This window comes from Staurois parvus, unplaced genomic scaffold, assembly GCF_062004578.1.
Source record: "Staurois parvus isolate SC_StPar_1 unplaced genomic scaffold, SC_StPar_1.0 ptg001984l, whole genome shotgun sequence".
NCBI classification, from domain to species: Eukaryota; Metazoa; Chordata; class Amphibia; order Anura; family Ranidae; genus Staurois; species Staurois parvus.
This window is the reverse complement of record NW_028319780.1, coordinates 57,413-74,662: the sequence shown is the minus strand read 5'-3', so window position 1 is coordinate 74,662 and position 17,250 is coordinate 57,413. Positions and strand designations below refer to the sequence as shown.

Here is a 17,250-nt window from a genome sequence, read left to right as displayed (position 1 = left end):
GGGGGCAACCAGAAATCATCACAACCCTACAGGGAGTCATTACAAACCACCACCACCTTACAGGGGGCAACCAGAGATCATCACCACCTTACAGGGGGCAACTAGAGACCATCATCACCCTACAGGGGGCAACTAGAGACCATCATCACCCTACAGGGGGCAACCAGAGACCATCACCACCTTACAGGGGGCAACCAGAGATCATCACCACCTTATAGGGGACAACTAGAGACCATCATCACCCTACAGGGGGCAACTAGAGACCATCATCACCCTACAGGGGGCAACTAGAGACCATCATCACCCTAGATGGGGTCATTACAAACCACCAACACCCTACAGGGGGCAACCAGAGACCATCATCACCCTACAGGGGGCAACTAGAGACCATCATCACCCTACAGGGGGCAACCAGAGACCATCACCACCTTACAGGGGGCAACCAGAGATCATCACCACCTTATAGGGGACAACTAGAGACCATCATCACCCTACAGGGGGCAACTAGAGACCATCATCACCCTACAGGGGGCAACTAGAGACCATCATCACCCTACAGGGGGCAACTAGAGACCATCATCACCCTACAGGGGGCCACCAGAGACCATCACCACCCTACAGGGGGCCACCAGAGACCATCATCACCCTACAGGGGGCCACCAGAGACCATCATCACCCTACAGGTGGCAACCAGAGACCATCATCACCCTACAGGGGGCAACCAGAGACCATCATCACCCTACAGGGGGCAACCAGAGACCATCACCCTACAGGTGGCAACCAGAGACCATCATCACCCTACAGGGGGCCACCAGAGACCATCATCACCCTACAGGGGGCAACCAGAGACCATCATCACCCTACAGGGGGCCACCAGAGACCATCATCACCCTACAGGGGGCAACCAGAGACCATCACCCTACAGGTGGCAACCAGAGACCATCATCACCCTACAGGGGGCAACCAGAGACCATCATCACCCTACAGGGGGCCACCAGAGACCATCATCACCCTACAGGGGGCAACCAGAGACCATCACCCTACAGGTGGCAACCAGAGACCATCATCACCCTACAGGGGGCCACCAGAGACCATCATCACCCTACAGGGGGCCACCAGAGACCATCATCACCCTACAGGGGGCCACCAGAGACCACCACCATCCTACAGGGTGCGCTAGAGACAGGCACTACCCTACAACCCTATTTTGTCTTTTTTTATTCTATTCTTTTCTGTTCTATTCTTTTATTTTCTATTTGATTTTTTTTATATCCTTTTCTACTCATTTATATGCTATTCTTTTCCATTCTATTCTACTCTATTATTTTACTTTCTATTCTTTTCTTTTCTAGTCTCTTCTACTCGATTCTTTCCTATTTTTTTTCTTTTTTGTTCTATTCTGTTCTTTTCTATTCTTTTCTCATCTATTCTACTCTATTCTTTTATTTTTTATTCTGTTCTACTTTTCTGTTTTTTATTTTATTCTTTTCCATTCTGTTCTATTCTATTATTTTCTATTCTGATCTATTGTTTTCCTTTCTATTCTACTCTATTATTTTCTATTCTATTTTTCTTTTTTTTATTCTATTCTTTTCTATTCTATTCTTTTCTCGTCTGTTCTACTCTATTCTTTTATTTGATATTCTGTTCTATTTTTCTGTTTTTTTAATGTTATTCTTTTCTATTCTGTTCTATATTTTCTGTTCTGTTCTATTCTTTTTCTTTTCTATTCTATTATTTCATTTTCTATTGTATTATTTTCTAGTCTAATCTACTCTATTATTTTATTTTTTTTATTCTATTCTTTTATACTCTATTCTATTCTTTTCTCATCAATTCTACTCTATTCTTTTTGTTTTTATTATGTTCTCTTTTTCTGTTTTTTTTAATTTAATCTCTTCTATTCTCTTCTATTCTGTTATTTTATTTTCTGGTCTATTCTATTTTTTTCTTTCTTTTCTATTCTTTTATTTTCTATTGAATTCTTTTTTAGTCTATTCTACTCTATTATTTTATTTTCTATTCTATTTTTTTTTTAAATTATATTCTTTTGTATTCTATTATTTTCTTGTCTATTGTACTCTATTCTTTTATTTGTAATTCTGTTCTATTTTTCTGTTTTTTTATTTTATTCTTTTCTATTCTGTTCTGTTCTATTTTATTATTTTCTGTTCTATTCTTTTTTTTATTTTCTATTCCGTTCTATTCTATTTTTTTATTTTCTATTCTATTTTTCTTTTTTTGGAAATTATATTCTTTTGTATTCTATTCTTTTCTTGTCTATTCTACTCTATTTTTTATTTGTTATTCTGTTCTATTTTTCTGTTTATTTATTTTATTCTGTTCTATTCTATTATTTTCTATTCTATTCTTTTTTCATTTCTATTGTATTCTTTTCTAGTCTATTCAACTCTATTATTTTATTTTCTATTCTATTTTTTCTTTTTTATTCTATTCTATTCAGCAGCCTAAGTAGGAATCATCATCTTATTTCACTTTTACACCTTGCTGCAATATGTTTCCAATTCGAATTCGGATATCTCTCTTTGTTGGAATCCACTTTGGATCGGCTGCAGCAATCACTTGCGGAAGTTGCGGCTGCTCCTGCGATGATGCGATCCCACCCGCAGTGACCGGCATTTGATTGGATATCAGAATTGGCCACTAGAGGGAGACCGTTGAATGGAGGGGGGAGGAGTCTGTTTATTGCAAATGGAAACATTGTACCAAATCTTTAGAATCACGGCTGTGATAGGAGTGTTCAGGACAGGCTGGGAAAACATGGAAGAACATTCTAAGGCCTTGTTTACCCTTGGCGTTGGGGGATGGTGTTAAAAATGTGTCTTTGAGCCGCATTTTTACCTCCCCCCAATCCCCCTTTCCTTAAAGCTATACTAAAGTCTCCAATTCAAAAAACTGCGAGCAGGCAGCAATTTATTACCGAAGAGACGGGAAGATTCTTTTCTGCAAGAAAATACACCTACCTGCCTGCTTGCAATTTTTTTTTTTAAAGGCTTGTTCGAGGGCTGCTGCTCCTCTGAAAAGCAATTCGCTCCCAGATCGCTTTTTTTTTTCTGTTAGAGATGTTTGACAGACGGCAGGTGAGGAGGCGATATACACCTACAGGGGGCAACTAGAGACCATCATCACCCTACAGAGAGTCATTACAAACCTCCACCACCCTACAGGAGGCAACCAGAGACCATCACCACCTTAAAGAGGGCAACTGGAGATCATTACCACCCTACAGGGGGCAACTGTAGATCATCACCACCTTACAGGGGGCAACCAGAGACCATCATCACCCTACAGGGGGCAACTGTAGATCATCACCACCCTACAGGGGGCAACCAGAGACCATCATCACCCTACAGGGGGCAACTGTAGATCATCACCACCCTACAGGGGGCAACCAAAGACCATCATCACCCTACAGGGGGCAACTGTAGATCATCACCACCCTACAGGGGGAAACTGTAGTTCATCATCACCTTCCAGGAGGCAACCAGAGACCATCACCACCCTACAGGGGGCAACTGTAGATCATCACCACCCTACAGGAGGCAACCAGAGACCATCACCACCTTAAAGAGGGCAACTGGAGATCATTACCACCCTACAGGGGGCAACTGTAGATCATCACCACCTTACAGGGGGCAACCAGAGACCATCATCACCCTACAGGGGGCAACTGTAGATCATCACCACCTTACAGGGGGCAACCAGAGACCATCATCACCCTACAGGGGGCAACTGTAGATCATCACCACCCTACAGGGGGCAACCAGAGACCATCATCACCCTACAGGGGGCAACTGTAGATCATCACCACCCTACAGGGGGAAACTGTAGTTCATCATCACCTTCCAGGAGGCAACCAGAGACCATCACCACCCTACAGGGGGCAACTGTAGATCATCATCACCCTACAGGGGGCAACTAGAGACCATCATCACCCTACAGGGGGCAACTAGAGACCATCATCACCCTACATGGGGTCATTCCAAACCACCACCACCTTACAGGAGGCAACCAGAGACCATCACCACCCTACAGGGGGCAACTGTAGATCATCACCCTACAGGGGCAACTAGAGACCATCATCACCCTACAGGGGGCAACCAGTAACCATCACCACCTTACAGGGGGACAACTAGAGACCACCACCACCCTAGAGGGGACAACCAGAGACCATCACCGCCCTACAGGGGACAACCAGAGACCACCACCACTTTACAGGAGGACAGCTAGAGACCACCACCACCCTACAGGGGACAACCAGAGACCATCACCGCCCTAGAAGGACAACCAGAGACCATCACCACCCTACGGAGGCAACAAGAGACCTTCACCACCCTACTGGGGGTCATTACAAACCACCACCACCCTACAGAGGACAACCAGAGATTGGCATCACCCTACATGGGACCACTAGAAACAGCCATTATCCTACAGGGGACAACCAGAGATCACCCTCCTTCAGGGGACAACCAGAGACCACCCCCCCTACAGGGGACTACTAGAGACCACCACCACCTACAGGGGGCCACCGAAGACAGTCACCACTTTACAGGAGGGCACTAGAGACAGCCACCAGTCTACAGGGGGCTAATAGAGACATCCACTATTCTACAGGGGACAACCAGAACCCACCCAAGACAGTCACCACTTCGAGGACTGCTGCTCCTCTGATAAGCGATTCGCTCCTGGATCGCTTTTTTTTTTTTTAGAGATGTTTGACAGACGGCAGGTGAGGAGGCGATATGTTGCCACCTCAGGACCTGATTGTACCCTTCATAAGCCACACTGCTGCTCCACAATTGCGTGCATCATACGCCATGGCGGGGCAGTTGCATGGTGGCTCCGTAGAACAGCATTAGTTGCGTTCAGCAGCAACACGCGCCAAAAGCGACATGATGTTTCATTTTTGCTGCGCCATGTCATGTCACACGGCAGGCGAAGGGTCGGGGGGAAGGTTCTACTGCCCTCTGAAGTTTTTGCATGTACACTAAACTCCAGCGAATGCACAGGAGTGATGTCATCCTGCGTTGGCCAATGAAGACAGCTGCAGCACAACACCCAGAAGACGCCGGGTAGAAGATTTGGTGCTAGCGAAGGATCTCTGACCGGTTGAGGAAGGGCAGACTTTAGTAACAGTAAAGTGGCGAGCGAGCGACCAGATACGATTATTGCACCACATCCCTTAAAATTGCAAATATTCAATAGCGAAGATGGGACTTTCAGGGTTCATGAACATGAATACCAAACATATTAAAAAGTTATATCATTTTTATTTCGTACTTTAAAAAAAAAAAGAAAAAGGAAAAAATACAGAAACATAAAAACAATTTCAGTACTAAGAGTGGAACTGAGATTCAAACTTGATTATATAATTGTAGTTACTCCCTACATGTTTCGTCCTCACGGGCTTCTTCAGGGGCTGCAGTTGAAATCTCTTCAAAAATCTTCCCTGAAGAAGCCCGTGAGGACGAAACATGTAGGGAGTAACTACAATTATATAATCAAGTTTGAATCTCAGTTCCACTCTTAGTACTGAAATAGTTTTTATGTTTCTGTATTTTTTCCTTTTTTGTTTTTTTTTGTTTTTTTAAATAAGAAATAAAAATGATATAACTTTTTAATATGTTTGGTATTCATGTTCATGAACCCTGAAAGTCCCATCTTCTCTATTGAATAATTGCAGACTTTAGTTCCACTTTAGGATGTACACATGCTGCAGACGCAATGTTTGCATGTGGTGTAGCAAAAATGATCCCTACGGTGCATTTGGCTCCAGCAGAATGGGGATGTACCACAACCGTCCATTCACATAAAACACCTACCTAAACGATCCCATTTGTATCCAATAAGGCGGGCCCCTGCGCTACATACACTATATTGCCCAAAGTATTGGCCCCGCCCTTCCAATCATGTGATTCAGGTGTTCCAATCCCCTCCATGGACACAGGGGTATACAATCCATCCCCTAGACATGCAGACGGCTTCTACAAACATTGGTGAAAGAATGGGTCGCTCTCAGGAGCTCAGTGACTCCAAGCGTGGTCCCGTGATAGGTGGCCACCTGTGCAATAAGTCCATCCGTGACATTTCCTGGCTACTAAATATTCCACGCTCAACTGTTAGTGGGATTATAAAAAAGTGGAAGCAACTGGGAACAGCAGCCACCAAGTGGTAGGCCACGTCACATGACAGAGCGCAGTCAGCGCATGCTGAAGCGCACAGTGCGCAGAAGTCGCCAACTGTCTGCAGAGTCAATAGCTAAAGACCTCCAAACTTGGTGTGGCCTTCAGATGAGCCCAACAACAGTGCGTAGAGAGCTTCATGGAATGGGTTTCCATGGCTGAGCAGCTGCATCCAAGCCTTCCATCACCAAGTGCAATGCAAAGCATTGGATGCCATGGTGTAAAGCACGCCGCCACTGGACTCTAGAGCATGGAGACGTGTTCTCTGGAGTGACCAATCATGCTTCTCTGGCAATTCGATGGATGTGTCTGGGTTTGGTAGTTGCCAGGAGAACAGTACTTGCCTGACTGCATTGTGCCAAGTGTAATGTTTGGTGGAGGGGGGATTAGGATGTGGGGTTGCTTTTCCGGGCTTGGGCTTGGCCCCCTAGTTCCAGTGAAGGGAACTCTTAAGGCAACATTTTGGACAATTTCATGCTCCCAACTTTGTGGGAAGAGTTTGCGGATGGCCCCTTCCTGTTCCAACATGACTGCACACCAGTGCACAAAGCAAGGTCCATAAAGACATGGAGGAGCCAGTTTGGGGTGGAGGAACTTGACTGGCCTGCACAGAGTCCTGACCTCAACCCCATAGAACACCTTTGGGATGAATTAGAGTGGAGACTGCAAGCCAGGCCTCCTCCCCCGCAATCAGTGCCTGACCTGACAAATGTGCTTCTGGAAGAATGGTCCAACCTTCCCATAGACACCCTCCTAAACCTTGTGGACGGCCTTCCCAGAAGAGTCGAAGCTGTTATAGCTGCAAAGGGCGGGGCCAACTCAATATTGAACCCTACGGACTAAGACTGGGATTCCATTAAAGTTCATGTGCGTGGAAAGGTCAGCCGACCAATACTTTTGGCAATATAGTGTACTTGCTGCTAGATCTATAGGAGACTCTACAAGTCTTTCTGGCCTTCCTCAGAATGCCCATGATTTTTAATAAACATCTTGTTTTGGCAAGTCTTTCCCTTTGAAAACCCAAACCATAAAATGCAGGTGAGAGGGACAAGGATGGACGACTGACCCTTGAACGGTTTGGCCAGCTGGAATGGGAACAGGATCTTAAAGCTCGAGTTAGCTTAACAGCTAACCATCCTTTCTCAACCTTTTCAATACAGAGGAACCCTTTGATATAACTCTCCGATCTCAGGCAACACCTGCTAAAAATGACTACATTATTGTGCTGGTCAGTGGGAAGAAGGCTCCTTACACTTGTGGTCATTGGGAGGAATGACCTTAGAGAAAGCTAAAAATATCAATGGTGGCAGTGAGAACTTTTTTAAGAGACAGACAGTGCACATTGCTCAAGGAACCCATAGCAACCTCTGGAGGAAACCTGGTTGAGAAACCCTGGTTGGAACCATGGACCTTCTGGCAAAATGGAATCACAGCTAGGATCCAGACCTTCTCTAGAACAATCTGAAATCACCTGGATGGGGGAAAGACATAGGCTGTTAGAACATTGCACTGTCATGATGTCCACCACCATTGGTCTTGGACATGTGAAATATGGGAATCTTTTTGTTGAGTGGTGAGGCATGCAGATCCACCTGTGGAAGTGGCCATGACTGAGCTGCTAGACCAGGGGTGGGCAACCTGTGGCTCTCCAGCTGTTGTGGAACTATATTTCCCATGAGGAATTGCAAAGACACAAGCATGACTCTACTGGTTCCATGAGACATTTCAAAACTGACAGTTATAGCTATGGCTTGCAGAGGCGTGGTGGAACTTGTAGTCCTGCAACAGTTGGAGAGCCGCAGGTTGCCCACCCCTTGTCTTTAAGAATACTTCAATTTTCTCACCTTGTCCTCACCTGGAATTTGGTTTGAGTATTCCCCAGTTAGTTCTTTAATTTCTTTGTCTGTTTCCAGAGCAAAGTCATTTCTGATTCATTAAAAATTAGATACTTTATGGCCATCCATGCTTCTCCTTGTGTCAGGGACCCCGGATCTGGCCGCGATCTCGCACGGGTTTTCGCATGCACGGTGTGCCCGGCCGCACTAGCGTGCGAGCATTGGGACCTGGGCACCCGCGAAGGCAGCGGCGTTCTCGCATGTGCACTCGCGATCACGGACACGCGCCTGGCACCAATCAGGGCGCCCTATTTAAAACAGGTCAGGTCTGGCTCTAATTGCCGTATGGTCTTACCTGTATCCTGTGTTCCTGAAGATTAGATTGCTTTGTTGCCGACCCTGCCTGACCTTTGATGTGCTGATTGTCTCCTGCTCTGATCCCTGGCTTGCCTGACCATTCTCCTGTCTTATCCCACACGTTTTGATCTTCTGTTACCGAACCCGGCTTGTGAGCCATTTATCCTTCTGTCTACTGTTTTGTACCGTGCTGCCTCCACCGCTACCGACCCGGCCTGCCCGACTCCGCTCTTTCTACCTCCTCACATCAGGCTCTCACCTGCTATACACCTCCGGCAAGCGCTTCTACCACAGCTGGGTGAACCCAGGGGCCCGCGACCTGGTTTTGGCTTGCTCCAAGTCCATCCCCACCATCAGGGGCCCTGGTGAACAAGCAGGTCGGGGCTTAGATTCCGCTCCTTGGGGAATTCCGGTCTGTGGAACGCTAGAGGCTACCGCCGGCAGTTCCCTTGTGGCCTACCACTGTTGTATTGTCCATTCCCCAGAAGATTGACGTGTTCAGGATTAGATGAGAGAATGTTCATTGGGCTTTTTCTAGCTCCAGAACATTGGACACCACTCTCTGATCCATGTGGTTGGAATTAAAAGTGGTAGTTGGAAAGGTTGAGTTTGATAGTCCACCACTATAGACTAGAATGTGATAGATTTTTATGTTCTTGTCCAGATCTGTTGCCAAACCTCGCCCTGAAAGAATCACATGTGCTACTGTGCCCACTTCACTATGTGGATGTCTGCCACCATTTTGTCTAGAATTTGTAGACACTTAGGGGTTGATTTACTAAAACTGTAGAGTGCAAAATATGGTGCAGCTGTGCATGGTAGCCAATCAGCTTCTAATGTCAGCTTGTCCATTTGAGCTTTGACAATAAAACCTGGAAGCTGATTGGTTTCTATGCAGAGCTGCACCATATTTTGCACTCTCCAGTTTTAGTAAATCAACCCCAAAGAGCCTCTGAGATGCAACGAGAGCTGAGCTAAAGAAAATGAACCCATGACTGAAAGTCTTGACTTGGGCTCCAAGGTGAACCAAAGTGCTTTAGTTGACATTGATGTAGAACCTCAAAATGAGAAGATTTCTGTCTTGGGTCAGCAGCAAGATGTCATTGAGGTCATGGTGATTTCTTATCACTCTTTGCCTCAACAGAGCAACTATGGGCAAAAGTCATTGGAAGCATTTAAAGAGTTGCATGTGCTACTGTGCCCACTTCACCATGGGGATCTCTGCCACCATTGTGCCTATAATTATTAGATACCGGTACTTTGAGATGCGAAGAGGACAATGCTAGAGAAACTCAACTCTTTATGATTGAAACTGGGTGTCGTGACTTGGGCTGTCAGGTGGATCAAAGGGCTTAAGCTGGTTGGTCACCCATCCAAAGGTGGTTCAAATTTACTTAACGGTGTCTGTATCAAAGGAGAAAGTCTCTGTGTTGGGCTAGCAGCAAGATTCCATTGAGGTAATGATGGATTCTTATCCCTCTTTGCCTCAACAGATTAACTATGGGCAAAAGTACTTTTGTAGAAGTCCGTGAAGACGTTAAAAGAGTTGCACGTGCTACTGTGCTCACTTCACCATGGGGATCTCTTCCACCATTGTGCCTTTAATTTTTAGACACTTAGAGGCTCTGAGTTGCAAAGAGGATTCCACTAGACAAACTCTTTATGACTGGAATTGGAAGCCTTGACTTCTAGGTGAATCAAAGGCCTTCAGCTGATTTTTGTTCGAACTGATCACCCATCCAAAGGTGGTCCACATTTGAACCTCATCATTGTATGAAAGGAGAAAATCTGTGTCTTGGGCCAGCAGCAAGATGTCCTTCACCTAATGATGAATTCTCATCCTGGTTTGTCTCAAGAGAGAAACTATTTGCTAAAGTTCTTTTGTAAAAGTCCTTGGAAGACATTGAAAGAGTCGCATGTGCTACTGTGCCCACTTCACCCTGGGGATCACTTCCACCATTGTGACTATCATTTTTAGACACGTAGAGGCTCTGAGATGTGAAGAGGACATCGCTAAAGAAACTCAACTCATATGACTATAACTAGAAGTCTTGGATTGGGCTCATTTTCGTTTCAACTGATCACCCATCCAAGGGTGGTTCAGATTTGTTGAACCTCATCGTTGCTTGAAAGGAGAAGGTCTGTGTCTTGAGCCAGCAGGAAGATGTCATTGGGGTAATGATAAATTCTTATCCCTCAAGGTCATCCAGTGGCCAAGGCAAAGATGCAAAAACCACGCGACCCCCCCCCCCCCCTCCCCATTAATCATGTTCAAACTTAGGGATCCTAGTGCTGGGCTGATAGAAGTAGTGGTGCCTGTCAGCCTTGTAACAGAAGGAAGGTGCCCTCATCCCTATAGTAAACCTTTGCGCCCAGGGCAGCCACCCCTTCCACCAACCCCTTGTCCTGGCCCTGCTCTTTACCTCAGCAGAGCAGCTATAGGCAGAAGTAGCTGGAGATGTTGAAAGAGTTGCATGCGCTACTCTGCCCACTTCACCACAGGGACCATTGATGTAGAGGTCCTTGGACACCATGAGGGTCCGTAAGGAAGGTAGGTGATTTTGTAGTGGTCCTTACCAATTGCAAAGGGAAAATAGGATCGAAAGGCAGGGTCTCCTGAGACTCGCAGATAGAGGTCTCCTAAGTCTAAGGAAAACAGCTGGTTGTAGTGACCACACAATTTACTTCAGAGACTCCATGGGGGGTTATTTACTAAAACAGGAGAGTGCAAAATCTGGAGCAGCTCTGCACAGAAACCAATCATCTTCCAGGATTTACTGCCAAAGCTTAAGGCTAGGTTCACATCTCCGAGTTCCTGCGGGCCGAGCTTTGCGCGGGCACGAGAGCCCATTCATTTGCCCCGGGACACGTAGAGAAGAAGTCCTTGCACTTCTTCGGAAAACGTAGCCTGCACAGGAACCTCTGTTCCCAGTACGGTTGCGACTTCCAGTTTGGGCGGCGTGCCATTAGAAGTAATGGCACCCGCCCGTGGGTCCGCATTCCTCTGTGCGGGTGGTGCGGCTGCACGGATTTTTGTGTGGAATCGCAGCGGCACCACCCGCACAGATTTGAACCAGGGGCAACTGAACAAGCTGAGCAGGGGTGGACTGACAACTCATGGGGCCCCCAGGCAATAGGGGATCATGGGGGCCCTGTGTCCTTGCCCACACTCAAAAAAGCCTATGAAAAAGGTACCAGGGGCATCTCATGGGGCCCCCTACTGACCCCGGGCCCTCGGGCAGTGCCCGAGTTTCCAAATGGTCAGTCCACCCCTGAAGCTGAGTGTAGAAGCGGATTGGCTCCCATGCACATCTGCACCAGATTCTGAGTGCTCCAGTTTTGGTGAATGTCCCCCACATTGATCTTCTGTCTGCACATGTTCCTATTGAGGCCAAAAACGTGTTTCAGCTGCTGGATTGTTTTACTATGAAAATGGAGAAGTGTACTAGAGATGTGCACAACGGAAATGTTTGTTTTCTTTCATTTCGGATTGATTCGTTAAATTATTGAATTTTGCTTCATCATATTCATTATGTTTGAATGATTCGTTTTCGGAATTAATTTCATATATTCGGACTCAGCAAGGCAGGCTCAATGGAGGGACTCAGCAATGCAGGCTCAATGGAGGGACTCAGCAATGCAGGCTCAATGGAGGGACTCAACAACACAGGCTCAATGGAGGGACTCAACAACACAGGCTCAATGGAGGGACTCAACAACGTAGGCTCAGTGTAAGGACTCAGCAATGCAGGCTCAATGGAGGGACTCAGCAATGCAGGCTCAATGTAAGGACTCAGCAACGCAGGCTCAATGGAGGGACTCAGCAATGCAGGCTCAATGGAGGAACTCAGCAATGCAGGCTCAATGGAGGGACTCAACAACACAGGCTCAATGGAGGGACTCAACAACGTAGGCTCAGTGTAAGGACTCAGCAATGCAGGCTCAATGGAGGGACTCAGCAATGCAGGCTCAATGTAAGGACTCAGCAATGCAGGCTCAATGGAGGGACTCAGCAATGCAGGCTCAATGGAGGGACTCAACAACGCAGGCTCAATGGAGGGACTCAACAATGCAGGCTCAATGGAGGGACTCAGCAACGCAGGCTCAATGGAGGGACTCAGCAACGCAGGCTCAATGGAGGGACTCAGCAATGCAGGCTCAATGGAGGGACTTAACAATGCAGGCTCAATAGAGGGGCACAGCAATGCATTCTCAATATAAAGACTCAGCAATGCAGGCTCAATGGAGGGACTCAGCAACACAGGTTCAGTGTAAGGACTCAGCAACGCAGGCTCAATGAAGGGACTGAACAACACCGGTTCAATGGAGGGACTCAATAACGCAGGCTCAATGTAAGGATTCAACAATGTAGGCTCAATGTAAGGACTCAGCAACGCAGGCTCAATGGAGGGACTCAACAATGCAGGCTCAGTGTAGCGACTCAACAATGCAGGCTCAATGGAGGAACTCAACATCGCAGGCTAAATGGAGGGACTCAAGAACACAGACTCAATGGAGGGACTCAGCAACGCAGGCTCAATGGAGGGACTCAAGAATGCAGGCTCAATGGAGGGACTCAAAAACGCAGGCTCAATGGAGGAACTCGACAACGCAGGCTCAATGGAGGGACTCAAGAACACCAGTGCATGCATGGTATAGGCATTAGAACGCTCGTTGTGTGCATTGCGGCATGCGTTCTCATTGTGCACCAGCGCATGCATGGTATAGGCATTAGAACGCTCGCTGTGTGCATTGCGGCATGCGTTCTCATTGCGCACCAGCGCATGCATGGTATAGGCATTAGAATGCTCTCTGTGTGCATTGCGGCATGCGTTCTCATTGTACACCAGTGCATGCATGGTATAGGCATTAGAACGCTCGCTGTGTGCATTGCAGCATGCGTTCTCATTGCGCACCAGTGCATGCGCACTATACACACAATAATGCGCACTTTGTGGTTTAACAAGCCCTTACAATCTGGAAACATATAAAAAGGAGGAAAATAAAGCACTTCAGCGCACAGTCTCACTGCACACCAGCGGACGCATGTTGTACGCACAATAATGCACGCTGCGTGGTTCCAATTACCGCCTTATTTACTGGAAGCATAGAAGGTGAATAGAGTAAGGATGCGTCAGGGAGAAACGATGGGATAGTCCTGACCCGTGTGACCGGTTTGCCGCCGTTTTCATTGATTCGATGTTTTTCTCTTTTCGGCGAACCATCTGTTACATTGTAGCGTGCCGAGATTTGCATCTTGGAACAAAAGCGTCCTACCAGAGGGGCTCCAGCAGGTGGCGCTACTATTCCTGCAATGGCACTGACATCTCCATTCAGGAGGGGGGCTCTGGCTGCAAGGCTGTCAGCAAATCACAATGCCCGTGTGTTCTCCCCCCCCCTTGGAAGGCCAGAGCTGGTTGGATCAGCCGCATGGAGATGTCTGTGAGCTGAGACTCAGGATCAGCCCTCTCCTTTCAGTGTCTCCTGTCTCTCATCAGATGCTCAGCACTGCCTTCCCCCTGACCAATGCGGCAGATCTGCGCTGCCCTGCACCTCCAGCAACCACTGACAGCTCAGGTCTCAGGGGGGGCGGCTGCATTGGGGTGCCGCATGTCCATCCAGTAGACTGTCTTCGCTCATCAGCCTTCATCCTAAGGGAAGACCCCCCCCCCCCCTGCCTGCATCAGCTTCAGCATCACGGAGGTACCAAGACCCTCGTCTGACAAAAGCTGGACAACCCCCTCTTTTCGTTTCCCCCCCCAACGCTCCCCGCCTGGACTGCACTACAAAGGCTGGATCATCCAAAGCTCACTACGGATTGCTATTCCTCACCAATACCCCCCCCCCCTTTATCTAGGTGGGTCCTCTTTTATCCAAAGACCAATGGCTCATTCTGCATAAACGCAGGCTCGGTCCATATTGCCACCACCCCCACCAAAGATCGAGGCTTGGCTATCTTCATCAACGCCGCTCACAGTTAGTATTTTGCAATGAGCAAACCAAGGACAGATCAATATAGAATTTGTTGAAGGTGCGAGTGAGCCAATCTCTATCTACATTCCATTTCATCCTTGGCAACATCAACCCCCCCCCCCACCCCCTTCCCCTCCAGCTATCTGCAGTCCACATCGCAGATTGCAAGGAGGACCACCGTGCAGCATCTGACTAATACCATCACCCACCCCCCCCCCTCCACATCACGGGAGACCCACAGCTAATGAATCAGCTGGCTAATTGAATTATTTCTTTTGAAAGGACTTTCATTGGAGCGTTGGGGGGGGGGGGGGGAAGAAGAGACCACTGAGCTCTTGTTTACCACCAGCGTGCCGTATTCGGGGGAGAAAGCTGCATGTGTCCTGCAATGCAGGCAACAAAGAACTGCCAGTTTCATTCCTCCGCTGGTAATTAATTCTCCCCGTGAAGATTGGATCTTTATTGGACTAATTGCTTTCCTCTGAGGTTGCTCAGACTCCTCCCATTCCCCCGGTTTTCTGGTGAAGATCTTCGTTAGCATGGGCACGGTCCTCTCTCTGTCTCCGGGTTCCCGGAAGGCGAGCCTCTACGACGATGGTTCTGGATCCCTGGCGCATTACACCAGTGTCAGCAAGGGCAGCGGGCAGAAGCCCGATAAGGGTTTAAAGCGGCACTCCATGTTTATCCCTGCGCTGACCTGGAAAAGGCTGGTGGCCTCGACCAAAAAGAAGACCTCAAGGAAAGGAACCGCCAACAGCAATTACCAGAAAGACGTCGCCCATTTAAACCACGAGAATGTGAAAAAGTCCTTATCCTGTGCCAATCTCTCCAGCTATGACAGTCCAGCCCCTTGCCCCGCTCACGTCCAAGCAGATATCCTCCATCAAGAAGGTCTCCAACACTACTGGTGGTGGCTCTCCAAAGAGGGTTATAGTCCAAGCCTCCACCGGAGAACTACTCAAATGCCTTGGGGAATTCCTTTGTAGGAGGTGTTACCGGCTGAAACATTTGTCACCAACAGACCCAATTCTATGGCTGCGCAGCGTGGACCGCTCCTTACTTCTTCAAGGCTGGCAAGACCAGGCCTTCGTCACTCCCGCCAACGTAGTATTTGTCTACTTGCTTTGCAGGGATGTCATCGACGGGGACTCTGTGGCCACTGAACATGACTTGCAGGCCACTCTGTTGACCTGCCTGTATCTCTCCTACTCTTACATGGGCAATGAGATATCTTACCCTCTCAAGCCTTTCTTGGTGGAAGCCGGCAAGGATGCCTTCTGGGACCGATGTCTTTGCATCATTGATGCCATGAGTGCCAAGATGTTGAGAATTAACGCTGACCCACATTACTTCACCCAGGTGTTTGCTGACCTAAAAAACGAGGGCAACCGCGATGAGTTTTCCAGAGTATTAGACCGGTGACTGTCCATGGAGAGACCAGGTCCAGCTCTTTCACAGCACTTGAAGGCCAGATCCTACACATAATGTTGCTGGCCAACCTTGATCCAGTAGCCAAAAAAAAAAAGAAAACAAAACGGGACCACATTCAACCTTTTGTGCATTGCCTACGTTGAACAGTGGTGGAAATTCGAGGCATCTTGGCCACCATCCAACGTGCATCTTTTATTTTGTAGGCCAAAAAGTGCCTGACGCTCACCACCTCTTTTTCCCACTTAGTATTCTCCGAGGGCTGCACGTTGTTTTTTTTTTTTCTTCACTACACCTTGGTAGTGGCTGCTCATACTCATTCCAAAGCGAATCCCCAAACCTTTCCTATTTTTTCTGTACAAATGTACGATAAGGAACCTGAATTGGCCAGTCAACGTCAAGAGCCTTCAATCCCATCTTCTCCATCCGGCCAATTGTGGTTGGAGTCAGCAAGCTTGCAGGATTAAAGAGGCCGCTGAGGCAGGAGGATCGTTATGGGGCCCTGTTGGACTTCTTCAGTTCCTTTGCATCCACGAATGTGACGATATATGGATTAGACTTTGGTTTTATAACACCACATCGGTAACAATACGTCTGCTTTATTGCTCATTTCCTTTCATGTGGGGTACCACCAGTACAATTCCGCATGAGAAGTTACTTTCAGATCCATAACACCGATCTGATAGGGAGCGTTTGCAGTCCAGTCGTGCAGATTACGAGAACAATTTTGCATTATGCTGAAATTGGGTCATTTTCTTCTTTCGGTTTTTTTTTTCGGCAGTCAGGAAATCCCCTGCTGAGTGATTTATTTATGCTAGGGACCTTGTCAGGGGGGAGGTTATCTTTGGCAAAGACTTGTTTTTAATGTGTTGTAATGCTAGATAGAGCGCAATTGCTGCAGGCCATGCCAAATGTGCCCTCGGTTCCATGGAGGCTGCCACTAGCGATGCTTGCTGGGGGATGGGGGGGGGGGGGGGGGCAATGTTATTTGAAAGATGAAATTTCATGATACCGGCCTTGTTCTACGTGTGTTTAAAGGGAAGGTTCACCTCTGCGCCAACACAAGGCTCAGACGATGTAGCCTGCTAACCGGCTCCCGGGGATTATTGCCTGCCTTGGAGGGGGGGGGGGTGGTATGCTGAGCTGGCTTTACATTAATGAGGAATAGATTGGTGTACAGGAGGAGTGTGACAGGCAGCTCACATGCTTGTCTGCTGTATTACATGGATTACATGCATGGGCTGACTACACGCACCCCTCCGGTCATGTAGATTTACTGGACAGGGACCCTTACTAAAACTGGTGCATTCAGAATCTGGTGCTGCTGTGCATAGCGGCCAATCAGCTTCTAACCTCAGCTTGGCCAATTAAGCTGTGGCAATAAAATATGAAAACTGGTCTCCATGCAAAGCTAAACCAGATTTTACACCATGCAGTTTTAGTAAATAACCCCC

At 47.6% G+C, this 17,250-nt stretch overlaps 1 pseudogene; it reads left to right on the top strand.

Moving 5' to 3' along the window:
• Positions 1 to 13,785: 13,785 nt before the first annotated feature.
• On the top strand, positions 13,786 to 16,747 carry LOC149433081 (cyclin-dependent kinase 5 activator 1-like; annotated as a pseudogene).
• Positions 16,748 to 17,250: the final 503 nt, after the last annotated feature.